Source organism: Phascolarctos cinereus, unplaced genomic scaffold (genome assembly GCF_003287225.1).
Source record: "Phascolarctos cinereus isolate Bilbo 61053 unplaced genomic scaffold, phaCin_HiC Scaffold_726;HRSCAF=1367, whole genome shotgun sequence".
NCBI lineage: Eukaryota > Metazoa > Chordata > Mammalia > Diprotodontia > Phascolarctidae > Phascolarctos > Phascolarctos cinereus.
The window spans coordinates 309,945,784-309,972,589 of NW_027556098.1; positions in this window are offsets into that span (position 1 = coordinate 309,945,784).

The window sequence follows — 26,806 nt, forward strand, 5'->3', positions numbered from 1 at the left end:
AGTAAAGGTTTGACATGGTCATGCCTACACTTTAGGAAAATTACTTTGCCAGCTGTGTGAAGGATAGATTGGGGTAGGGTAAGACGAGGTAGAGAATGAAATTAGAAAGCTATTGCAATAGTCCAAGTGAGAGGTGATGAGACCCTAAACTAGAGTGGTAGCTATGTGAATGGAAAAGAGAAGATGTATATAAGAATTTTAAGGACAGAAATGATGAGATCTGGCCATTGTTTGGATAGGTTGGGCAAGTGAGAGGGATGAGGTGAAGAGGAAATGGAGATTGTCTACATGAGCAACTGGAAGGATGAAGTTCCTGTTGACCATGAAAGGGAAGTTCAGCAGAGAAGAAAGTTTTAAGGAAAAAAGAAGGAGTTACATTTTGGACATATTGAGTTTCAGGTGCCTAGGGGACATCCAGTTGAAAATATTCAACAGGCGATCTAAATCTCAGGAGAGACCCAAGTGCTGAATAAAATAGATCTAAGAGTTATCTGCACAGTGATGATAATTGAATCCGTGGGAGCTGATGAGATCACCAAGTGAGAGAGTAGAGAGAGAAAAAAGGAGGGCACAGCACACAGCCTTGGGGACACCCACACTTAGTGGATGTCACATAGATAAAGATCCAGCAAAAGAGGTTGAGAAGTATCAGTCAGACAAATAGGAAGAAAACCAAGCAAGAACAGAGTCATAAAAACCCAGAGACAAGAGCATATCCAGCAAGAGAAGGTGGTCATTAGTGTGTCAGATACTGCAGAGAAGACATGGAGGATGAGGGTAGAAGATAGCAGAAAGATAGCTAGCACATAAGAAGAAAGATTTTGGTTTGTAGACTATCACAGACCATTTTTTTAACTTCCTCGTTAAGAATGTAAATTCCTTGGAAGTAGGGATTATTTCATTCTTTGTAATTACATCCTCCATTCCCTCTCTGCCTCCTTGGGCTCCATCCACTACATGTTTCCTATTGCATCAGGAGCCTATTGTGGGAAATGGCCCTGAGGCTACATATCCCAGGGTTGGTTTGTCAAGATCCACCCACCTTCATGACCTTCAGGAGAGAATGTGGCAGACAGGACAGGAGACTACCACACACCATGGCAGCGACAGGAAATCCAATATATGGATACTAGATTGGGAGAGGCAGGGCAGGATTTGCTGGGCCAAGAGGATGGCAGCCATTCATGATAATAATAATCAAAGCTGATGACGTGTATATCAATCATATGCAGTAGGTACTATAATTATTATTATTGTTATTTTACAAATAAGGAAATTGAGTCTCAAAGAAGTGAAATAACTTGCCCATTATTAAACAAATAGCAGGTATCAGAGGTAGGATTTGAACCCTGGTCTTGTTTGACCTTCATTCTAGCCTTCTCTCCACTGTTCTGTGCTGCCTAAAAGAAAGGTAGAAAGAGAGACCTAGGAGTGGAGAAGAAACTGAGGCTTTAGCACCAAACTAAGGTCAAAAGTAAGGCTCTAGGGACAGCTAGGTGGTGCAGTGGATAGAGCACTGGCCCTGGAGTCAGGAGGACCTGAGTTCAAATCCAGCCTCAGATACATAACACTTACTAGCTGTGTGACCCTGGGCAAGTCACTTAACCCCATTGCCTAGCCAAAAAAAAAAAAGCCTCTGGAGGGATACATCAAGCCAGAAAGGCAGTGAGTACAGAAATGTAGAAGTTCCAAGGTCCAGTCAATTAATATTAAAGTGTGTGTGTATTCAAAAGAGAGGTCAAGCCTAGACCCAAAGCAAAGGTGTATATTCCAGAGGAACACTTCAGAATGGTCAGGACAAGTGCATTTTTTGCCTAGGTTTAATGCTTTAAGAAGGCTTTCTTTTATCAATAGGCTGCCAAATACTGGCCACACCCTCTTTTGTTCCTCCCTGGGGTCACTTTATAAAAATCCAGGATTCCAAGGGAGACAGGCAAAGAGAGCTAGAGGATGGAATCACAAGATGAAGAAACAGGGAAAGGAAGCTAGGAGAACAGGGCCAAAGGGCTCAGGATTGAATGGAAGGAGGATACAAGGTCAAGGTCAAGGTATCTTTGACCTGGCTCAGGAGAGAAGAGATGGTATCCTTTCTTCTCTTCCCTCAAGTACTATAACGCTACCTTGGGAAGAGAAACTATTAGGAACTATGAGTCAGAAAACCTATTTCTCTCTCTCTCTCTCTCTCTCTCTCTCTCTCTCTCTCTCTCTCTCTCTCTCTCTCTCTCTCTCTCTCTCTCTCTGTTTTCCTTTTTAAAAAAGCTGGAAAAATGCCCTTAATTAAATTGCTTTTTATTTGGGAGCTGGCAACAGTGCTTTTGAGCGTCAGGCAGGGAAAAGATGAAATGGAAAAAAAACTTGTCAGATATCTCCCTATAAGGGTATGAAAGCAAAATCTGGAGGTGAAAGGTTAGGTGGGAGTGATCGCTTAGACTAAGAAAACTATCTGGAAGGCACTAATTGGGCAGAGGGAAGGAATCCCCGCAAGGAGGTGAAAAGCAGATAAACAGCTTCAGAACAAGGGGTCGTCAGAGAGAAAGGAGCTGGTGTTCTCCAAAGAGAGACCATGCTGGGTATGAAGGGAGATTACAAAATGAAACTGGGGTAGGTCATTGTGGCTGGGTCCCCATGACCACTCTTCCCCAGGCTTGGGGCTCTGAGTGACCTCCTTCCTAGGGAGTAAACTTTGGGAAGCAGTGAGAAGATTCCTAGATGCAGCAGAAGAGCAGGCTGAGACAGGGGGACCCGCCATCTGCATACCGACTTTTGCCATTGGAGGGAGCTGAGAAGTGTCCTGGGGGAGGGGGTGATGCTAGGAATCAGAGAACAGAAAGAAGCCCCTCACTGCCTCTAAGCAGGAAGAGAAGCTCAGTACAACCAAGCCGTACAAGGGAGCAGCCATAGTAGACCAAAGCTCATTTCCCTAGCTTATTTTTCCCTCTCGGTTTTCAGCCATTAAAGCTATTTTAATGAGAAAGATGGACCATATGGCCTGGAGCACATGTTCTCTCTGTTTGCTCTGGGGCCCCTGTGGATGGGAGGCCCAAGGTAAGCAGACAAAACTGGAGATCTAGAAAGCTTTCCCAGTCCCTCCCTGCCAGGTCTGTGTTCATAGTGCAGGGGTTCTCCACTTGGGGTCTACACATGTCCAAAGGGGCTGTGGATAGATATTAGGGAGTCCATGAATTTGGACCAGAAAAAAATTACATCTGTTTTTCAATATAATTGGTTTCCTTTGTAATCCTACGAAGTATTTTATTTTATCCATTTAAAAACATGATTCTGAGGAGTGCAGAGGCTGCACCAGACTGCCAAAGGGGTCCACGATATTAAAAAGCTAAAGAACCCTTGCTTTATGTATATACTGCAATAGCTCATATGTATAATGCCTCAACATTTACAAAACACTTTCCTCACAACAGCTTTGTGAAATAGGTAGCATGAGTATTATTATCAGGCAGCTTAGCTGATCCTACATATATGTTATTACACAGGACCAAATAAGCAACTCAGTAGATAGAACACTGAACTTGGAGTCAGGAAGACACAGGTTCAAATCCAGCCTCAGGAACTTAATAGCTGTATGTTCTTGGGTAAATCACTTGCTGGGGTCTATTTCCCTCATCTATTTCTTCATCTGTAAAATGGAGATAATAATAGCACCTACTTCTCAAGGTTGCTGTCTGGATAAAGTGAGACATCTGTAAAGTACTTTGTGAACCTTAAAGTTCAATATAAATAAGAGCTATAGAATTTTAGAGAGGTTAAGTCATTTGCCCATAATCAATCCAAGTAAGAAATACTAGAACCCAAGACCTTTATATTTAGGTCTTCCTCCTGCCAATCCAGGGTTCTTTCCACTACTCTGTGCTGCCTTATAACAGTCTGCACACGTATGGTGTTTTCAGGTTCACAAGGCACATTTCTTAAGAAAATACTATGAGACAAATAGTGCAAATATCATTATTCCCATTTTACAGATGGGGAAACAGAGGCTCAGAAAGGTCAAATGATTTGCTCATGATTAGACAGCTAGTACGTAACAGAGCTAGGACTTCAACTCTGACTCAAAACCCACTGCTTTCATTGTAGCAACTCTTGGGTAGGATTGGATTGGAAAGATAGGTGGAGATGGGTAGGCTCTTTCTTTCCTTTGTACTTTCCACAAAGGTGACCTTCACAAGGTGGGGGCAGTCATTTTTCGGTTGTTTCTGACTCTTTGTAACCCCCTTTGGGGATTTCATGGCAAAGATACTAGAGGGGTTCGCCATTTCCTACTCCAGCTCATTTAACAGATGAAGAAGCTGAGGCAAACAGGGCTAAGTGACTTGGCTAGGGTCACACAGCTAGTAAGTGTCTGAGGCCAGATTTGAACTCAGGAAGAGGCATCTTCCTGACTCCAGGTATGGCATTCTATTCACTGAGCCACCTGGCTGCCCAGAGGTGAATTTGTATCATAGATTTAGAGTTAAAAGGGACCTTAGAGGTTAGTAAGACCAAATGTCTCATTTTATAGATATAGAAAACAAGATTTATACTTACATGTTTTTCATACACTTTATAGATAAGAAACCAAGATGGAAAGAAGAAATGATGTGAAAATGACAAAGCTAAGTTTTAAGCCAGTTCCTCAGCCTCCAAAACCAGTACTCTTTCCTTTACAAGACATAAGACAGGTGGAAGCAGGGTCTGGCTCCAGGCTTTATTTCATTTCAGTTTGACCCCAGCAGCAAGCTATACCGTGGTCAGGAAATTGGAAATATCGTACCCTGATCCAGCCCCAAAGAATATCTCAGAGACAGCTTATGAGTGAAACTGTATCTTAGGCCTTGATTTAAACCATCAGGCAAACATTAGCCAATATTCTATCTTAGGGTATAACTCTAGGGACCACAGGAAAAAAAAAAAGGGGATGAAGCCTGGGTCCGCAGCACGCCACCTGCGGTCAGAGCTGCCTTGCGGTGAGTACTCTTTGCCTTGCGGTAAGTACTCTTTGCCTTGCTCTCAGGAGGAGGCAGCTGGTGATAAAGAAAAGATTCATCCTACACAAGCTGCCCCTCTTTGGAAACAAGTAGCAAAGCATTCTGTCTGGGAGTGGTTTCCTTTCCTCTGCTCCCTGTCCTCTTTTCCTCCCCCACTCCCTCACCCTATGCCTCAGATAAACTTCATCAAGAAACGAAGCTTCCCTTTGTGTTACTGCAGAGACACATCTCTTGCTGGAGCTCCCCTGGGACCCGCTTCGCCAACACATGCAAGGCTTTCATGTTGCCGATGCGTTTAATGTGTGAGGGACCCTCTCAGTTCAAGGACAGAATTTTAAGTTTGGCAGAAGATGGGAACAAAGTTTTGATTGCAAGGGGGAAAAAAAAGAATAATAGGAAGAAACAGATTCTTGACAGACTTGAATGATAAAACATCATGCCTGAGCCCGATTAAAGCAGCCAGCCCTGGTGGAGGAATAAAGAAAGGAACGATTGGTTGGGAGTCTAGATTTGGGTCCCCATCTTGACCCTGATCCTTTCCAGACTTGTGAAGGGAGGCAAAGGACCAAAGATGTTTGTTGACTGACTTTCCAGCACCCAGCACAATGCCTAGGAAATACCAGGCACTTGATAAATGTTTGTTGATGGATTGATTGATGGGACTAGGGGAGGGTCACATGAGGGAAAGAAGAGCAAGGTGAGATAAAAAGGCCTGTATCATTCTCTAGGCTAGCTCTTGGCTGAGAATGTCTGGAAGAAGGGGGAAAGGGGGACGCTTTGGTGGAGTCTCATTACAAGCCTATTCTTTGGTAGGTGATCATCAAGGAAGTTTAAGAAAAGATCCATGTTTAGGGGAAGGGTTTGGACTAAATGACCTCCAAGGTCTTACCAATTTTGAAATTCTGGGATTCTCAACTTCACCAACTCATATCTCTTGATTTGAAGGCAGGAATTTCCCTCTATGCCATGCATGCAGGGTTTGTTTGGAAAGACCAGTGGAGATGGATTCTTTCTTTCTTTGTTCTTTCCATGTAGATTGTGGGGCATAATTAAGATCATAGATTTAGAGCTGAAAAAGGATTTAGAAGTCATCAAGACCAACACTCCCATTTTATGAATGAGGAAACCATGGCCTAGGGGGCCATGAAAAAAAAATTCCAATGGTGCCCTATCACCTCCAGGATCAAATATAAAATGCGACAGTGGTCAATCAATCAACATTTATTAAGCACCACGGATACAAAAAGCTCTTCATAATCTGGCCCCCTCTTACCTTTAGAGTCTTCTTACACCTTACTTACCCTCACATATTTTGTGATCCAGTGACTCTGGCCTTCTTTTTTTTCCTCATACAAGACACTCAATCTCTCAACAATGAGCATTTTCACTAGCTGTCCCCATACCTGGAATGCTCTCCCTTCTCATCACTGCCTCCCAGCTTTCCTGGCTTCCTCCAAGTCCCAGCTAAAATATCACCTTCTATAGGGAGCATTTCCTGATACTCCTTAATGCTAATATATTTTCTCTGTTGGTTGCCTCCAGTTTATCCTGTGTGTAATCTTCTTTGTATATAGTTGGTTGCATGTTGCCTTGACCTAATATTAGACTACAAGCTTCATGAGGGCAAAGAATGTTTTTGCCCTTCTTTGTATCCTCAAAGCTTAGCATAATAGAACATGGATAGAACATAATAGATGTTTAACAAATGCAGTTGTTACTGAAGGAAGGGTAAGAGATTAGGGCTTCTCTCAGGGCTTGCAAACTACAGTCCCAGTTAAAACCCAACTCTTCAGTGAGCATGTGAGAGCATACACACACACACACACACACACACACACACACACACACACACACACACACATATAACCCTTACCGTGACATAGAATCTATGCAAATTGGATCTTTAATATCCTCAAGATAAATGGCTTCAGAAAGAACATGGATACAATAGCGTCTGTCTCTGAGTTAACATGATAGGCTCTGCCTCCCAAATTGGCTCAGAGAAATTAGCAGGAAGGAAGGAAGGATCAGATGAAATAATAAACCTGCTTACCTGCTCATTAATTTAATCTCCCCCTCCCCTTCTTTAGCCTCATGATTTCGCTAACTATAAAATAACCAGAGAACTTCGAAGTCCTAGATGAAAGGGAAACTAGGTCTGGAAGCTGGAAGATTAAAGGAGAATTTTCAGGATTAGTCTTTGATTTTCTCCTCTCTTTTTTTTCTAAGTCTTGAAGGTGACTGTGAAGCTTTTCCCCCTTTCCCTTCCACTACCCCGTCCTCTCCTTGGTTCCTAGAGCTCATCAGTCAGACTCCACTTGAACACATATCATAGATTATGAGCTAGAAGGGACCTTAAAGGCCATATTTCACTCTTTTCCTGGACAGATGGGGAAACTGAGGATCAGAGAGGCTAAATAATTTGTTCACAGTCATTAGACAAGAAGTTAATGGCAAAGTCGATATTCAAACCCAGGTTCTCTGAATCCAAATCCAGTGCTCTTTTTTCCCCTAAATCATGCTGTTTTTTGTAGCTTCCTTGGTAACTTGGAGGAAAGGAAAGGAAAAGGAAAAGGAAAAGGAAAAGGAAAAGGAAAAGGAAAGGAATGAGCATTTATTAAGTGTCCTACTATGCACGAAGCACTGTGCAAAGTACTTTACAAATATCTCACTTGATCCTCATATCAACCCCCTGAGGTAGGTGATACTATGATCCCGATTTTACAGTTGATGAAACAGAGGCAGATGGACATTAAGTGATTTGCCCAGGATCACACAGCTGTTAAATATCCAAGTACAGATTTGAACCCAGGTCATCCTGACTCCAGATCCAGTGTTCTAACCATTGCTCCACCTAGCTGCCTTTGCTAGATGATATGGGCTCTGAGGGAGTCTCCCAAGTTTCAATGAGACAATCACCTCTCTAATTCTGGATTCTTTGTTTTTCTGTTAATGCCTTTGTAGAGTCGGACAACCTGGTTCTGAATCCTCATTTACCTACTGTTAGACCTTTAATAGGTAAGAAGACACTTAGCCCAAATATTCTGACCTGTAAAATGGAAATAAGAATATTTGTCCTACTTACCTGGATTGTTAAGGTTCCAACAGAGTAGAGATCAGTTGCGTTCTTTGTATGTGTATCCTCTGTACCTAGCACAGTTCTTGACACAGAGTAGGTGGTTAATTAACATTTAGTGATTGAGTGATGGAAAGTGCTTTGTAAGCCTTAAAGGGGCATCAAATGTCATCTGTGTTGTTGATGACATACTTATTAAATACTGTCCTTCCCAGAGGGTGGGCCCTAGACCACTTGCCTGAGGAGTCAAGAGGTTACCCCTATGGAAGTCAAGTTTTTCAAGGAACTGTAAAGGATCAGCAACTCAAGGCCCTAAAGCAGAATCTGGGCCAGACCTTAGGAGGATGGTTCTATGGGCTGGGTTGGACTGGGCACTTGGAGAACAGACTGTTTCTCCTGCCCAAATCTCTCCAATAGCATCATCAGCTCTATGACAAAGGCAACTTAGGATCTCCAGGGGAGGGGGAAAAAAAAAGGGTGGAAATCTAATGCCCAGGGAGAGAGAATGAGTTGAGCTAGGTAGGAAGGAAATGCTCACTTTGCTGGGCCATCTCTGCCTCTTCTGGAAGGGGGTTGGGACAAATGATGAGCAATCAGCTCTCAGGTTGTCCTATTGATGAGAGTCAGTAGGACAGTTAAAAGAAATTAATCTAGAGACAGAAGCCCTGAGTTTAAATTCTAGCTCTGCCCTGTCCTACCTATGTAACCCTGAAAAGATGAAGGCAAAAGGGAATATGGAAAGTTTATATTGGGAAGGTATATTCAGGTGAGGAAATCTAATCGTTATCAGATATGGCACAAACTCAGACCCCAGCAGCTTGCTAAGCTGATGCAACTTCCCCACAGGGAGAGGATGGGAAGCCTGCTTCTGGGAGAGTTATAACGACATGACTCAAAACCTTAGAGAGACCATGGAACATTTGTGGACATCCTGTAACTGGTTCCAGTCCATTAGCCACATGCTTGCAAAGAGCCTTGTTCGATTGACTGCATGGCCAGAGCTGGATTCTGGAGACCTTTCTTCTTCTTTCAGAGACTCCACTCCCAGTGTCCAAGGAAGGAACCATGACATAAGGGGGAAAGCCTTGAGGTCTTCTCTCCTCTGAGGCCATGTGGCCTTGGGAAATGGGTTGGACCTTGGCCTGTACTTTTGTTCTTTTTCCTTTCAGGTGAAGAAGATTAGGGATCTTAACCCTTGTGAGTTTAAAAGGTCAGGAGGACTCTCTAATATTCTAGAGGACCAGAGTCTGGGTTTCAGAGCCAGCATAGCATCAATGCCTCAGGAAAGAAGTAGGAAATGACCTTTGGGATCCTAGCCCAATGGTACCACTTATCTGGAAGACATGCTATCTTTGGACATGGGATCAATGTTATATAGGAATTGAGCTAACCTGAGCATTCCCCCCATCCCAGAGACTAAGGTGATACAGGAGAGTATGCTCCCTAGGTTTGGGGGTGGCATGTTCATGCATTTTTATTGTAATAGTTTTGATATAAGTATCTCTTTGTAAAAAGCTAATTGATGGCAAGTGGTTAAATAGAACTAGAGCACTGGTCAATGGCCCCTGATAATTAACAATGGCTGACATTTACACAATACTTTCTAAGTACCAGGTACTGTGCTGAGCACTTCACAACTATTGTCTCATCTGATTCTCACAACAACCCTGGAAAATATATGCTATTATTATCATCCTCATTTTATAGATGTGGAAACTGAGGCAAATAGCATTTAAGTGACTTACCCAGTGTCACACAGCTAGGAAGTGTCTGAGGCAAGGTCTGAACTCATATCTTCCAGACTCTAGACCCACTATGCCACTTACCTGCTTACAGTTGAGGGTAACTCAGAAACCAGTGGGGAGTTTGAGCTAATTGCAGACAAAAGAGAAACCCCCAAAATGCCTCAGAACCCTGGGGAGAATGCAAGTGTAGCCTACCTGGCTCTGTGAGAAAAAATCAGAGCATAGAAGCTACATGAGAAGCAGAAGGACTACATTCAGTAGCATTATGGAAAAACCAAAGAAGAGACACAGAAGTATTTTGTCATTAGAATAAACTACAGACTGCCTGCACAGAAAATGGACATGCATAAGAAGTTTGGAAAACAGATCGCAGGCCTGATTGGTAGTTGGGGTGGTCTTCAATTACAGGGACATCTGCTGGAGCTCTGTCTCTGCCAAAAAAAAAAAAAAAAGAACAGCTACCAAATTCCTTTTTTTCCTTAATAATAACTTCATCCTTTAAAATATTTAAAAATATTAATTAATTAAATTAATTTATTATTAATTATATAATTTATAATTAAATTAATTTAAAATAATATTAAAAATTTAAAATATAGAGGAAGCAACCATGGGAAATTCTATTCTAGATCTGACTCTCACCAACAAGGAGGAAAAAAATGGTGAGAACCTTAGTGGGAAGTGACCACTCCCTCCTAGAGTTTTAATGGAAAAGGAAAAGAAATTTTTCTTTTCATCCCTTTTTAAACCTTTTTCTTGTCCAGAGTTTAGCAGAGTAGACGGGTGTTCTGGAAGAGGGTGGGGAGTAAAGGGGTGGTGGAAAACCTGTGCATGGGCACAGCCTTCTTCACCCAGGAACCAATAATAGCTAACTTGGGGTGGTGGTGTTCTTCAGTCATTTTTCAGTCATGTACAACTCTTCATGACCCCATTTGGGGTTTTCTTGGCAAAGATACTGGAGTGGCTTGCCATTTCCTTCAGCTCACTTTACAGTTGAGAAAAGCAAGGCAAATAGGGTTAAGTAACTTGCCCTGGGCCACACAGCTTGTAAATGTATGAAGTTGAATTTAAACTCAGATCTTCCTGACTCCAGGCTCAGCACTCTATCCACTGTGTCACCTCACTACTCCTAACTTAAGGGTAAAAGCACACTAAAGTTATGTGTGCTTTCCCACAGCATACTGGGACTTAGATAATAGTTTCTGAGAAAGGACTTTCTTAGCTCAAATATGGCAGTATCTGGAGAAATTATAAAAGTTTCTACAGAAGTACATGGAAGAAACAGACAGATGCTTGGCCACATGGCCCTAGAGGGGATTTCATGGACAATGTTCTTGAATCCCAACCTCTGCTGTAGAAGGGGAATTTTGATTTGCTGGGTAGGACCAGTCTTGATGGTAGCATCATGAGCAAACACAAGTTTAGGGATTCTGGGATCAGACCTTTTAGAAGAGAGAAGGGGAGCTCATGATTTGAGGTCCTCTTAGAGAAAGAAGACAGCCCATGTTGGACCTGTAGCCATAGGAACAGTAAAGGATAAAGCCATAAGGTAGGAAATGAAAGCTATGGACCTTGTCCACTTCCCCCTCACCACCACCTACTAATATAAGCATGACTACTTTGTATAGTGTGGGACAGTTCCTATTTAGCATTCCCAAAGTGTGTTTACCTTCAGCAAGAAGTCCAAACCACAAGTAGCCCTATAAATCTTTGAGGAACAGTGCAGAATACCATTGGAGAGCCAAGGATTCATTGAAACAAAAAAAGTCATCTTGCTGCCAGCCCTGAGTTACTTCCACGAGCAACTACATGAGGACATGAATACATTGTCTATATTTATGAAATAGGAGGAAATAGTCACTGGGATGAAAATGGTGGGATTTGTTCTTTTGCATTTTTGTGGTTTGGAAGAAAAGGCATCCTCTATACATTTTGTAAGGAAAGGAAAGCTAGTCATAATATAACATGCATCTGAGATGTTGGGAGACCAGATTTCTAAGGGTTCAGAGGAAACACAGGTGGGATCCTGTAAGACTAAAATTCAAAGGAAAAAGTCAGCCCAGGAAGGATAGGAAACTCTGAAGTATGAAATTCTAAAGATATAGAAAAAGAATTCTGATAAGAAGGCATCCACACTGCAGAAACCAGTGTGGATGCTTGAGGAACTCACCCACCAATTGAGGTGTTAAAAAGATGTATTTCAGAAAATGGAAGCAAGATCAGGTAAGAGAGGATAGATACAAAGTGTGGCCAAGTACAGTAATGTCAGAAGTAAAGTAACTCTGAGATTCCACCTCATACCCATCAGATTGGCAAAATTGACAAAAAGGGAAACTGATAGATGCTATGGGAAACCAGGTTCATTAATGCACTGTTGATAGAGCTTTGAACTGTTCCATGCATTCTGGAAAGCAATTTGGAACTATACCCAAAAAGTTACTAAACTATGAATACCCTCTTACCCAGAAACACAATTATAGATGCCAAAGGAAAAGATAAAAGAAAGAAGAAAAGTATGTACATATATATAGTTGATTCTTTTTATGTTGGAAAAGAATTGGAAACTGAGGAGGCACCCATAAATTGGGGAATGCTTGAAGAAATTATGGTATATGAAGGTAATGAATATTATTATGCTGTGAAATGATGGAGGAATAGTTTCAGAGAAACCAAGAAAGTATTACGTGAAGTAATGCAGAGCAAAGTGAGCAGAACCAGAATAACAATTTATGCAAAACCACCAATATTTTGGACAAGCAACTTTGACAAACTTAAGAATTCTGACCAATGCGATGATCAACCACGATTCCAGAGGACTTATGACGAAACATCCTAACCTCCTCCAGACAAAGAGGTGATGGATTCAGGGTACAGACTGCAATACATATATGTGTATGTATGTATATGCATATGTATATGTATATGTGCATATGTATATATATGTATGTATACTATTATATATATATATATATATATATAATATACATACATTTGACCTTGAACAATGCAAAGATTTGATTTGCTTGACTATACCTATCTGTTATGTGGGGTTTTGTTTTTCTTTCTTTTTCAAGGTGGGGGAGAGGGGAGAGAATGAAAGAGAGAAAGAATAGCTTTTTTTTCATTGAAAAAAAGAAAATTAAATTTTGGAAAGAGAAAATGGACATACTTAGGAATTTCAAAAAGCCCTTTTTGAGTCGATGGCACAAATCCAGCCAATAAACAACTATACCAAAAAAGTGTAATTCAAAAAATGTATCATTTGTTATAACCATCATGAAAAAAAATTGTTCTTCAATATGTGCCAAAAAGTTAAAAAGATTTCAGGACTAGCCTATGACAGTGTGTGTGTGTGTGTGTGTGTGTGTGTGTGTGGTGTGTGTGTGTGTGTTGTTCTTTACCAAGGAAATATGCAGCTACCATGAATATTCCTAAGGTCAGGCATCAAACATCACCATGAGCAAAGTGACTTGAGAAAGCTATAGAAGTTCTGCAAAAAAGGCATTGGCAGATTACATCAATATCTAGCCAGTCTGCACAGGAGAAAACTTGAATGCTATAGCACTCACTTAAAGGCAACCAATTAAAAGCAACCAATTAAAGGCAAATGTGGACAGGAATAAAAAAACCAGAAGTATGTTATTATTTCTAGATTTCCTCAAGCAACAACTCAAAGCAGGCATCAAGTTAAGACAATATAAGGAGTCCAAGCATAATAAGAAAATAATAAGCAAAATAAACAATTCAACATCAAGCAAAAACTTTTCTATAGAGACCTGAGAAGCAAAAAAAGAAAAAAGAAGGAGAAAAGAGAGAACTCTTGACAAAAAAGGAAATGGAAAATGTCTGGTCATTTCTATGGTCTTAAGAAGTCTAACTGAATGAAATGGACAATTAAATGAAATAAGATGGATCAAGCAAGAAATGAAGCCCTTCAATTACAGGCCAATTACATGTTTGTGTGTTTTATACAAAGTATCTACAGCTTATATCGCATGCAAAAAAATCACAAATGCTCACAATAAAACACAGCATTGGCTGAGGGGAAAAAAAAGAAAGTGTGCCAATAAATGCCAAGTATGTAAAGAGCATCTTATTATTGATTCAGCAATTATTGAAGGAGCCACCAAAAGCTTTGTAATATTTGTAATTCTTTTGATGGTTATCTCAAAAGCTTTTGACCCAGTTCCATATTCATGTCTTATTCATGTCCTACAAATATATTAAAAAAAAGTATAGTGAGATGGCTAGAGTATTTGATGTCCACCCAGAAAACTGTTCTCTATTTCTAAAATTGCACCAACATAATAATGTCAAAAATGATGGATATAAAATGTGGAATATTTCAGAGGGGAGAGTTTAAGCACCCTTATGGTTCTGCCTGGCCTTGAACCTGTTATCATCTCCCCTAAATAGAACTGAGATTGTATTCCAAGTTAAAGAAGGAAGTTTTACCACAGCATCTTTTTAATCACTTGAGTTACATGGATGTTATCAAGTTATACGGCTCTATCAAAAAAAAAAATAAACAGCTTATCCATCTCCTGGAATTTTTCTCCAATGATATTGAAATGTCACTTGGACTTAAGTCAATAGACATTTATTAAGCACCTAATACATATGCGGCAGGCATAGTGCTAAATGATAGGAATTCAAAGAAAAGTTATTTGTTTTGTTTTTAATCAGTCTTTGCTCTCAAGGAGTTCACAGTTTAATAAGAGAGACACCATGCAAACAACTATGTACAAACATACAATATACGCAGGATAAATTAGAGAGAAACTCAGAAGAAAGGAACAAAGGTCAAAGAGGACTGAGAAAGGCTTCTTACAGAAGGTGGGACTTTAGCTGAGACTTTGAAGGAAGCCAGGCAAGCCAGGAGATAGAAATAAGGACAGTTTCAGGCATGGGGGACAACCTATGAAAATGCCTGAGGTTGGGAAATGAGTGCCTTGTGTAAGGTACAGCAAGGAAGCCAGTGTTACTGAATTTCACAGTGTGTGGAGGGAAGTAAGGTGTAAGAAGACTGGAAAGGTAGGAAGGGGCCAGATTATGAAGGGATTTAAAGGGCAAACAGAGGATTTTCTATTTGATCCCAGAGGCAATAGGAAGCTCCTCAAATTTGTTGAATGAGGAAGTGACATACTATACTTCAAGAAGATAGATTTGATAGCAGAATGGAAAACATACTGGAGTAGAGAGAGACTTAAGGTAGTGAGACCACCCAGAAGGTTATCACAATAGTCCAGGTGTGAGATGAAAAGGACTTCCAAGAGGGTAGTGGCAGTATCAGAGGAAAAAATGGAGCGTATACCAGACGTATTATGAAAGTAGAAATGCCAAGATCTTATAACTGATTAGACTGGATAAATGCAAAATTTTTAATGTATGCCAAGGAAAGATAGAGACTAAAGGCTTCATGCTTTAATCTGGATGTCAAACTGAACCAATGGAAGAAGGCAACACTTAGAAATTCCTTGGTCTGTCCTAGGGAAGGTACATCAAGTATAAAGTTTTCAAAGAGAAAGCCATGGCAATGCCTGGGTGACCTTTTGGGCAAGTTATTTTACCTCTCTTGGTCTTCGGTTCCTCATCTGCAAAAGTATGTTGTTGAACTAGACTAGATTATCTGTGAGGTGCCTTCTAGCTCTATTACTATAATCTATATCTCAAGAGACATACTGGCACTCTGAAATCAGAGTTTAATTGGAAAAATGTATTTAAGACAATTAATACTCATGAAATACCATTTGTAATAAAAGCACTCTCACAAATATAAAATGAACCATAACATATTTGGAAAACGTACTAAGAAAAACCCTTACAATATTAACAAAACACATGGTTCTTTACCCTAAGGGAGCTATGGAAAGATTAAGACTTCATTAACCAAAAGAGAGAAAGGATTTTTAGATATTCTTAGAGAACCTGATAGATTAAAAACTTAAAGAAAAACTTCTAGAACAAACAGACCTTACTTTGCTGAACAACAGTAAAGATCAAAAATGGGAACACACAACTAAATTTGTCAGATGTAACCGAAAAGGGGTTTACTCTGGATAAATCTTTATAAAACGGCAAAGGTCCAGGAGTAGAATCAAAAGGCCCTCTATGGATGACAGCCACAGGAACTCAACTAACAATATGTTCACAAAGAAGTGTTAGACAAATGGCTGAATAATGTGGATTTGTTTATATAAAGAAGAGGCTTATGTCAATTCAGAACCAGGTCTTCATCACCAAAAATTACAGACAGGTTAACCTTAAGGAGCCCAGATTTATTGGTCAATGATAACAAGGCTATGTAAGGAAACACTAGAAGCTATGCAACACATCGCAGGAGGTTGCAAAAATGTAGCACCTACCTAATACTTAGCAAGACATAATTTAGGAGCTGGGATTATACATCAGAAGTTAGCCTCACTATCTTCCATAACCTAACAAATGACAAATCTCCATACTATAATTACAGACCTCAAGAGATCCTATAGAATTAACCAAATATGCTCAACTAGAAACAGACTATTATCACAATGAGAACCCATCATCTCCTGAACACAATATTAATTCATAAAAATGTGATGATGACTTTTTTTTTTTGCAATTGGGTTAAGTGACCTCCCCAAGGTCACACAGCTAGTAAGTGTCAAGTGTTTGGTCTGAGGTCAGATTTGAACTCAGGTCCTCCTGACTTCAGGGCCAGTGCTTTATCCACCGCACCGCCTAGCTGCCACAATGACAACTTTTTAAATAGCTATCACCATACTAGATTCTCATAATCTCCAAGCTACATGTGGTAGAAATATAGAGACCTAGAAGTCAAAATCGTGTGGGAGCAGGATGAGGTACGTATTATCCCCATAGTTCTGTTTCCTAATGGAACGATCTTGAAGATTATTTCTGTCAGTCTAAGAAAAATAAACTTACATTCTAATACTTTCATTCAATTATGAAAACAGCTATTTTGTCCATGAAAGCACTGATTTACAGAACACTAAATATAAAATTATAGCAAGATAGCTACTTGTCACAGAATCATTTCTATTTGGACTCTGTTAAAAAGATAAGGATATCCAAATAACAACATTTTTCAAAATAATAATAATAGATGATGGATAGATAGATAGATAGATAGATAGACAGACACAGGTATAGATTACCTTTATAACATCTCCCCCATATCCCCCTCACAGAGCTGCCACCCTGGTGAACCCCTCATCACCTCAAGCCTGAACTATTAGTAGCCTGATGGTTGATTTCTCTGCCCTCAGTCTCTCTACTCCAGTCCACCCTCATTCAGCTATCAAACTAAGCTTCCTAATGTGTAGATCTAACCACATCACCTCCCTGCTCAATATACGCCACTGGCTCCCTATCACATCCAGGATCCAATATAAGATCCTATGTTTGGCTTTCCAAGTCCTTCATAACATAGCTCCACATTCCCTAACTTTCTAGTCTTACATCTTATACCCCTTCATGTACTCTTCGATCCACTGATCCTGACCTCCTTGTGCTTTCTCCCAGGGAGACAAGACATTCTATCTCCTGACCATAGGCATGTTCACTGGCTGTCCCTCATGGATGGCATTCTCTCTTTGGTCTCTATTTCCTGGCTTCCCTGACTTCCTTCAAGTGCAAGCTAAAATCCAACCTTCTACAGGCAGCCTTGTCCTGATCTCTGATTCTAGTGCTTTTCCTCTCTTGATTATTTCCTATTTATTCTGTATGTGGTTTGTCTGGACATAGTTTGGCTGTCCCATTAGATTGTGAGCTCCTCAAGGGCATGGATTGTCTTTTACTTTTAAAAAAAAAAATTGCCACGTAGTTGGTGCTCAATTAATGTTTATTGACTGACTCATTTATATCATTTTCAGTATCTCATTTGATCCGCACAACAACCCTTTGAAATAGGTAGTGCAAGCAGAATTATCCATTTAGTACAAAATGGGAAACTGAAGTTGAGAGGCTAAGTTACTCACCAGTCACCCAGTTAGGAAGCAGCAGACCTCATCTTCAAATCTAGGTCCTCTGATTCCAGGTTCAGTGCTTTTGCCCTAATACTTTTTGACCTTCACATGTGGTGTATCTATGCCTACTCTGGAACTGACTGATGTGCCCCAAGGGGATGCCTTGCTGGAGGATAGATTGAAACTGGGACTAAGAGCCTTCTTTCCCTGGTCAGTGGACAACAGCAGAGAAGGGGGTAGGATCAGCCCTTGGAGTTTCCCTTCACTAGAAACCTTATTAAGGTGGCATAGCAGGTTGCTGGTCTGATTTGTAGCCGTCTGGGAAGGCTCCATATTCAAAAATAATTTCCATTCAATAGCACAATCCCCAACATTCCATTATTAGAAACATATTCCTTTGTACTAAACATTGTCCTTTCCAATTATCTTTTCTTTTGAGAGGAATCAAGTCACTAACAATTACACATGAATTAGTTTATCAGATCACTTCCTTCCTCACAGGAGAGACTTAAGGTAGCATGAGAACAGCAGGGGAAGGAAGCGTTGGCAGAGGGTGGCAGAAACCTTGAATATAAGCTTTGCCTACTTCAGAATTTTTCTTAGAAATCTGCTCTGTTTCTCTGGGTGTTTTCTTTCTTTTAATGACTGTCCATTCCCGTCTGCCTCCTTCTCTTTCCACATGTCAGATCCTTGCTTCTCAGTCTTTGCCATTTAAATTGACTTGATCACTTAGACAGGGACAGGGATTGCATTGCCTCCTGCTTGTCAAATTGAGAACCCCATACACATACACACACACACACACACACACACACACACACATACATGCAAAACATAGGGCTAGGACTATATGGAGCTATACTTGACTGGGGAATTTTTTTTTTTTTGCTACCACTGTGTTTTCAGATATTCGTTTTGGAACTTTTGAAAGCAGTCTCAGACCTGCAGTGGAAAATACACTTAACCCTCTTGAGTTGTGACCTGCATGTTAGAAGAAACTGTGGATCACTTGACGGTCCCTCAGAGGCTGCCTGTGGGCTACATTTTGAAAACCGTGGTTCTACATGGCTTTGCTTTCTTTCCCCTTCTCCTGGCTTCATTCTCCCACCCCAGTTCCTTTTAGGATGCCGAATACTAATCTATATGCTTTGCAAACCCTGGTACTCACACCTAGAGAACTCCTTATTGCATATATAGAACCATCTCATCTGTTGCTTTTCCTAGAGATCAGTTATCTGAAATTAAGACAAGGAAGTCTTACCCTCACATCACAAAACATAAGGAAAAGAGCATGAGATTTGGAGTCGGGGTGGTGTGTTTAGTCATTTCAGTAGTGTCTGATTCTTCGTGATCCCATTTGGTGTTTTCTTGTCAAAGATGCTGGAGTGGTTTGCTATTTCCTTTTACAGATGAAGAAACTGAGACATAATTAAGTGACTTGCCCAGGGTCACACAGCTAGTAAGTGGCTAAGGCTGGATTTGAAGCCAGGAGCCTTCCTGATTCCAAGCCCAGCCTTCTGTTCACTGCACCACTTAGCTTACCTTTGGAGTCAAAGGACCTGAACTCAAATCTAAGCTCTGCTAATTACTCCCTGTGTGACCTTGGGTGAGTTACTTCCATTTTTTCCCTCCATTTCTTCATCTGTAAAATGTTAAGTTCCTTCCCAACTCTCAATTTGTAAGTAGCATAGGAATAAATGAATTTAGCTCCTAATTAGCCAGCATAATTAGTTCAAATAGGAAGCTACTAGATGGTAGCTCTTCTCCCCATCCCTCATGGCTATACCCCAAGTGAGCTCCTCCCCAGACTCATCCTGCATGCCTTCTATCATCGCCTTTTTTTTTCCTTAATGCTCAAGGCACAAAAATGGCTAGTAATGGCTCTAGGGTAGACTTCAGGACTTTCTGCCACCTGTTCTCCAAAGTTTTCTCTCTAACAGTGTGAATGATTCATGCTTATGGAGAGGGTTGGTGTGTGTGACCCCTACATAGTGTAAGCTCCTATGATTCTGTGGGACACCGAGTGGTTGAAGGAAGCTGGTGCCAGGGTGGTCTGCCAGCTCCCCCCACCTCCCAGCTGCTCTTCAGAAGCCAAGCCCAAGCAGTACCTGTGCATCCCCTGAGAGAGATTTCCTTCACCTCTCATTAAAGAGGAAGAACAAGAAAGAAGGAGAGGAGAGGAGAGGAGGGAGACCAGGCTGATTAACTAAGATCTCTAATGCCCTTTATGTTTTACACCTATGAGCAAAGCTCAGTTCAGAGACAACAGCTTCCTCATATCAAAGGCCCCTCTCTCTGGGTCTGAACTCCACAGTCCCTTTGTGAATGCCAGGAGACCACAGCTAGTTTGTCTGAAGTGGTTCCTGCAGCCTCCTTGAAGAGAGGGGGAAGCCATGACTAGAGGCAAGGGCACCAAGGATGGTGTCCTCAGTTCTTTGCTAATAGGAACCACTTCCAAAATTATCCACATGTGTACAGCTCCTGGATTTGAATGATGCCTTTCAAATGACTGCTACCAGCTAAGCATTTCTGCCATATTCCATCAACCTATTCCTTCCTCCCCTTCCTCCTCATCTCCCTCTCTGTGCCCTCCAAACCAATGAAATGCCCATATTTTATCTACCCTTCAAAAAGTTCTGTGATTCCTTTGCATGGCTCCTCTCTCCACTAGCACAAATTGTCACCTTTCATGCCTCAGCGGACAGTGCATGGTGAGTTACTGTGACAATGATAATAATTTCTCCCAGTGGTCAAACATATGGTCTTTCCACACTGAGCTAGGCTGATCCTTGGCCCTCAGATCCACTAGCCCATCACCAGGCCTACACCTGAAACCTTTCTTAGTAGGGTCCAGGTGCACCTGAGTGGACCTGCCTCTCACTCAAGGTGAATGGGACAATACCAAGAATCAAAACTGGATCATCCATTCTAATGGAGAATAGCAGCAAAAGAAAACCCAGTTAGTACATAATCTAAAACCCATTTTCTGTTTGTCTTGGGAATTGCAGTACATGAATTCTCATTTCTGGTCAATTTGACTTCCAGATTAAGTTTCTCTTTCGGCCAGGAATACTATTTCATTGATGTAGAGAATTCCTCGTGAGAAATACAGATCAGCAAATACACTGTACTTTTTCTGCTTCAGAGAATTGTCTGGGGCCACTGAGAGTTTAAAGTGTTTGCCAAGGACACATTACCAGTAAGGGCCAGAGGTGGGACCTGAACTCAGGCTCTTTCTCCACTGTGTTATACTGTCTCTCTGGTTCCTCTTAGGCTATTACATTGAGCTTTCCCCCCCTCCTCTATGTATTGGCTGCTCTGCCTGGTTTCACCTCCTCAGACCATGATGCCCCTCCCAGGTTAAGCTCTTCACCTCCACTCTCATCCCCATGCTGCTCACTCTAGCCTTGACTGATACCACCACCCTCAGCCTCCTCTCCCTTCACCCTAAAGAGCTGGAGGGTGGCATACCAAACTCCTCTCAGTGTCTTCTGCCCTCTAAGGGCAGAAACTGAACTTTTTGGCTCGCTTAACTCTACATCTGCTGCTCTTCCTAATTTCAGCTCCATGTAACAAGATGCACCCATTCCAGCTATGCTCCCTGGGTCTCCACCCCCACCCCATACACATATACTGCCTTCCTGCCTCCTTTTGTGTGTTCTCTCCCGGTAGATTATAAGCTCCTTGAGGTCAGGGACTGTCTTTCTTTTTATTAATTGTACCCCAGTGCTTAGCACAGTGCCTGGCACATAGTAGGTGTTTAATAAATGTTTATCAGGTTGGATTGGAGTTTGACTTTCCTAACCACACAGTGTTAGGTGAAAGGAGACAAGTGATTCAGAAATGTGGCAGGTAAAGGAAAGGGAAGCCAGGCAACCAGGAATTTAAATTTTCTGGAAACAATCCAATTAATCCACACACGCTTGTGAAGTATCTATTGAATGCAGAGTGTGTCACTATTAGAATCTACTCATTAGACTGTGAGCTCCTTGAGGGCAGGGACTAGTTTGTTTGTTTCTGCCATTCTTTGTACCCACAGTGATTAGGCACAATGCTGGCACATAGCAGGCATGTAATAAAGGCTTGTTGACTGTCTGACTCACTTCAGAGCCCAGTGTTTGGTGCTAGATAGATTTTTTTTTTAATTGAGATAAGAGATGATCCTGGGTCACAAGGATTTTTACATCTATTAACGAATAAGACAAGAGCCCAGACAGCCATAACAAAATATTATTAGAAATGCATTAGAAAATTCTTTTAAAATTATGTAAAATATGAAGGAGGAGGTCATTAACAACAAGAGGGACCAGAATAGGCCTCCTGGAGGAGTTAACATTTGAGCTGGGCTTTAAAGGAATAGTAGTTCAAGAACTAAAATAATAAAGTGTAAAAGGTAGGTAGAGCATTGTAGGCAAAAGGATTTGCTCCTTTGCTTCACAATTAAAGGCATGGAGACCTGAATGCATGTTTAAGGGGCAGAGAGTGTCTGCTAAATTTGCCAGAATATAGAATGTGAGAATACTATGAGGTAAAACTTGAAAAGCAGAGAAGCACCAAGTTGTGGAGGGTCCTGAATGCTAAAGTCTAAACTTCATTTGTAATAGGGAGCAACCAATCCTTTTTTTTTTTTTTACTAGAGGAGTGACATCACCAGGTCTACACACAAGAACTATTATTCCAACAGTACTATGAAAAGCGGATTGGGTGAAGGAAGTGGAGATAGGAAGAATTGTAGAAGTGTACCAAGGGAATAATCTATACATGGAATAATTGAGATCTATCTTTATTTATAAGTTAACTTAATTGGCATTTCTTTTATCGAGTGGGTCTAGATATTTCACACTATCTTCTCAGTTCCCTCCTGGGGTACAGTTGAGATTACAGGGAGGCAGATATAAGGAAGAGCTTTGTAACAATTGGACCTGTCCAACAATTGAAAAGGCTGCTGTTAGGAGGCATTGCTCAAGGGAAATGGCTTTTGGATTATCTACTCCTTGAAGTTATCTGTTTTCCTCTATTAGCAAATACAATTGTTTTGTCTTTTGCTTCTGTCCCACTGACCTTGAGATATAGGCTCATTGTCTTTCTTTTTTCTTAAAAGTTTTTTCTAATTTATTCTTTATTTTTAACATTCATTTAAAAAATTTTTTGATTACAAATTTTCTCCCTCCCTCTGCTCCCCCATTGAGAAGAAATATGATATCAATTATACATGTGAAATCATGTAAAATATATTTCATCATTAGCAATGTTGCAAAAAAAAAGCAAGAAACATAAGGAAAGTGAAAAATTATACATCCATTTGCACTCAGAGTTCATTAGTTGTCTCTTTGGAGGTGAATAGCATTTTTCATTGTGAGTCTTTTGGAATTGTCTTCCTGAGAATATCCAAGTCATTCACAATTGTTCATCTTATAATATTGCTGTTACTGTGTACAATGTCCTCCTGGTTTTGCTCACTTCACTTTGCATCAGTTCATATGAGTCTTCCCAGGTTTTTTTGAAACCATCTTGCTCATCATTTCTTAAAGCACAACAGTCTTCCGTGTATACCATGTATACCACAAGTTGTTCAGCCATTCCCCATAGAGAGAGGCTCATCATCTTTTAGTCACTGGAAGCATTCAAATAGACTACCTGTTTGGAATATTGTTAGATCAGATTGTTAAGTATTCCAATGCTTCATCTAGCTCTTGAAGAAGAATGGGACAGCCGCTTAGTAGAAGCTTTGAATGGAGCCAGGATTTGGCATCATCCCCATGGGGCTCACCTCAAGGAGTAAAAGGTTTTGGATGATATACTAAGAGTCACTCTAAGTGGGTGGCAGTTATGGAGTTCATCTCTGCATCAACACAGGACAGATTGCATGCAAAGGTTTGTGACCCTTAACTACCTTAAAGCTGCCCCAATTCATGATGGACATTAGTTGCTGTGTTGGCAATACTGGCATGGTTCTGTGGCCCTGCTATTCCTGATGCTTTCTTTCAAATATAAACCTGATCCTACTTTTTTCAGTAGAATGCATCATATATCTACTGAAAAAATATAGAAGTGTCAATGACTCGTCCAAATGTAGACCAATTGTGATTTATAGGAAGTGTTCAACAGCTTATTTCACACACACAAATTTTCAAAGGATGAAAGATCTAAATGCATATAACTCTGATAGGCAACATTTGTCTGGATTTAGAACACAGATTATCCCACGCTTTACTTGGGCTACATTGCAGAACAAGCCACTCAGCCAACAAAGATGTCCATGACACACTCACTACCACAACAGAAAGGTAGGGGCCAAAGACCGATGTGTAGCTGCAGATCTCAATGTTGTACCACATCTCTTAACCTCAGCTGTTCTTCCCCAGCATTCATGCCACTGATTATTTTTCCCAAATACTCTCTTGCTACTGTCATATGTGGGTAACCTAGGATTAGAGTCCCTACTCCAACTTAGTTATTCAATATAACTGTACATGGTAGATAATGAGTATGGGACAGATTTTGGTTCACTCATCACAGAAGATACACAATATGTAAAAGATGCACAGGAACCTATGAACAAATAAAAAAAACATAAAGTATTTAACCCATCAGGTTCTCCAAGAACATATTTGAGGGACTTCTGGGGAACTATCCCCTTTTACCCCAGTCCTGCACAATCCAAATAATTCATTACAATGACAAGGTTGGCATGGTGTAGCTCTTTTGTGTGTAAACACGCACACACATGCACGCACACATGCACAGACCTTCTTATCATGACATGGACTTAGCTGTAAGGCAATCATCTGTTGAGGACCATCTTCCCTAGTAGCCATATATTGAGTAAATATCCTCTCTCAAGGAAGTCACTGCCCAGCTCTCAAACTCAGGAACTCTTCACTTGTTGGGAAAGACAGTCTGTATAGGAAAACCATTCTCAGGAACTCAAACCTCTGTCTGGTGCTCAGAGAAAGAAACATAAAGAAATAAAGAAGCCAGGAACTTGAAGCCCATGAACTCTCCTCTGGGGTCAACTGGACAAACATAGGCAGCTTGCCATGTGCTTCTCATGACAGTCACCATTTTCAGCCCCTAGAGAGGAAGGGAGGAATTCCTTTTGTTACCCTTTCCCTTTCACTCTGGCACTGAGCTGCACGGGCATATCCATTAGACCTGATAGGTTATTTGTTGAGGCACGCCCTGCCAAGGAGTTTTGGTACTTCTGGCTAGATTTTTTTTTAAACATTCATGAAATGAGAATTCTGATCCTTACATGTAGAAGATAATAGGGTAAGAAAAGGGAAGGGGAAAGAAATAAATAGATAGAAAAATAAATAGCACCTATTATGTGCCAGGAACTGTGCTAAGTGCTTTTACAAATATTATCTCATCTGATCTATATATTTGACCCTATGAGGTCAGTGCTATTATTATCCCCATTTTGCAGTTGAAGAAATTGAGGCAGACAAAGGTTAAGTGACTTGCCCAGAGTCATACTGCTAGGAAGTATCTGAAAGTAAATTTGAGTTCAGGTCTTCCTGACTACAGGCCTAGCAGTCTATCCACTGCACCTCCAGATACACTTACAGGGGGTGGGGGAATAGAGGTTAACCTTAAACCAAAATATAGGTGAGGTCAGGGGTGGGGAACCTGCAGCCTCAAGGCCACATGCGGCCCTCTAGGTCCTCAAGTGCAGCCCTTTGAATCCAAACTTCACAGAACAAATTCCCTTAATAAAAAAGATTTGTTCTGTAAAACTTGGACTCAGTCAAAGGTCACACCCAAGGACCTAGAGGGCCAGATATGACCTTAAGGCCACAGGTTCCCCACACCTGGGTTAGGTGCTTTCCACTGGTAAGGGGCTGGTGCTGTGTCTGTAGGTGGTTTAGAAATTTATCCTAGTAAGCACCTGTTACTTCCCCTGCCTTGGCCCAGCTCCCTTGGTCTAGGGAGGGCTTACACCATAAAAAGATCATCTGCATATGATAATAAAGGCATTACAAATATGATTTAGTATTTTTCAGAACTCCAGGAAAATGCAAAAAAAAAAACATAGCTTGTGCTTCATTTTTCATTTAGATTTTTATCTCCTTGCACTGTCACATGACACAAAAGGAAATACACTCCAATTATAGTCTAGAATACCTATCCTCCGAGAAATTGCAATTAAAAAGGCACAGGAATAAACCTCCAAACTGTAGTTCACTGTTCGAGGGGAAAAGGTCAGCCATCTCCATGCCTAGTAGCAGAAGCCACTGCCCTATTAATGGCTAAGTTCACACTTTTACATTTCCCCAGGGAAGGGATACTCTTAGAAGCCTTTGGCAGTGGAGCTCTATCATTTGTTGCCCCAATATCAGAGTCACAGACGGTAGAATCCACTCTTGCCACCCCCAGAGTGGCTGGTTAAATTCATCAGAGTATCCAGGAGCCATCTTAATATTCTCCCAGATATGGCTGTTTGGTGTCTCTCTACCACCTGTCAACTTGGAATCTCCACTGAATACCTTGCTGTCTGAACCTTCTTATTCAGCTTGCCCTACTAGCTCTTTCTGTTGTCTCTAGCATACTGGTGACTGTGGCCTCTTAGCGGAAGAGGAGGGGAGGAGGGAAGGAGAGAGAGAGAGAGAGAGAGAGAGAGAGAGAGAGAGAGAGAGAGAGAGAGAGAGAAAGACAAAGAGAAAAGCAAGAGGAAGAGAAGAGACAGAGAGAGAGAAAGAGACAGACAGACAGACAGGCTACATTTATATTAGTACTGCCTCCTCTAACTGATGGGGTGCTTAGGCCCCAGCCCTAAGATCATGTCTCTCTGGAAGCCTCCCAACTTCTCAGTAGGCCCTCATTCTGTGAGAAAATTTTCTGTTGTTGCAGAACACATTCTTTTATCAGGACACACAGAGAGGTGCCCGGACCGAGGATTTTTGTTCCTGGCTGGCCCAAGAACTCTTCCTTCCACCAAATCCCCAAGGTCCATGCCACTGAAAACTACCTCAATGTCTGGTATAGTCCCTATACTTTCCCATCCATAGCTCCCAAAAATACCTGGACCCTTAG